Raw genomic sequence first — 1200 nt, forward strand, 5'->3', positions numbered from 1 at the left:
AATGTCTAATCTCAACATTGTTTTCAAACGCGTACCATTCCGTGCTGTTCCAAGCCCGCCCCTGGTCCCACCAGCCAGCTGCATGAACGCATACCATTCCGTGCTATCCCTTAGCCCACTGGCCCCATCTGCCAGCTGCATCAAACCTCTAGATCTCTCTCATTGGCTATATGTATGAATGAGCCCTCTCAATAGACAATTGTCAATAGGGTAGATAACAAAGACTACTACAATGGACAATATCCAAGAGCACCATCATCTTTCTCAAGCCACTAACTCTCCCCAGACACGAGCCTTCCGAGGGGTTAGGCGCAGGAGTTGGGGTAAGTATGTGTCCGAGATCCGCGAGCCAAGGAAGAACAATCGGATCTGGCTGGGCTCGTTCGGCACCCCCGAGAGGGCTGCACGCGCCTACGATGCCGCGGCCTTCCACCTCAAAGGGAGCTCGGCAATTCTCAACTTCCCGGACATGGTCAATTCCCTTCCCCGTCCTGTTTCGTCGTCGCGACGAGACATCCAATTGGCCGCCGAGAAGGCGGCTGCAAACTTCCAATTTGACCAAGTAACCAAGTGCACAGCCAGTGGTCCACTAGGCTCTTCGGAGAATCACTCTAGCACTAGTGACCACACTAGTAGCTCTAGCTCAGAAGTGGTGCCAACATGGGACTCAGATAGCGAGCTACTAGCCCTCTTTAGAGAAATTGAAGACAACCCTCTGGTTAGTCCTATTAGTTTTATACAAGGTTTTGAGATAACTGATGATTTTGTTATGGAAGAATTCCCCTTGTATGATTGGGCTATGTGATGTATATATGCGTATCTCTTAAGCTGTTTGATCCTTAGATTCTTCATCAGTATACTGGATTCCGGCAGTCGAGGGTATGAGATTCTGGTGTAATCTGAACTTGTGTTGGCTATGATGCATGCCATTTGAAATGCTAATGTACATTGGATTGCCGTGACCGTGATCGATGATGTTCGAATAAGATAAAATCCCAATTGTATCTTAATTTTATCACATGAAAAATAAGCAGTTGTGCTTTATAAGTGTACAAGGGAAGGGTACCCTGGCTATATATGTGCCAACTTCTGAATGTGACATTTGACAAACATGTATCAGCAATTTAAATTTGTACGTGCAACTCCACTGTGTATTTAACTTTTGTTAATATTTAGCTCTTTAGTGTGGGAGAATATTGG

At 46.0% G+C, this 1200-nt stretch overlaps 1 pseudogene; it reads left to right on the forward strand.

The window, feature by feature from the left end:
- Positions 1–232: 232 nt before the first annotated feature.
- LOC149817399 (ethylene-responsive transcription factor ERF021 pseudogene) lies at positions 233–805 on the forward strand (annotated as a pseudogene).
- Positions 806–1200: the final 395 nt, after the last annotated feature.

The sequence above is a fragment of the Nuphar pumila genome, chromosome 14 (assembly GCF_984573655.1).
Source record: "Nuphar pumila chromosome 14, dmNupPumi1.hap1.1, whole genome shotgun sequence".
In the NCBI taxonomy this organism is placed as follows: domain Eukaryota; kingdom Viridiplantae; phylum Streptophyta; class Magnoliopsida; order Nymphaeales; family Nymphaeaceae; genus Nuphar; species Nuphar pumila.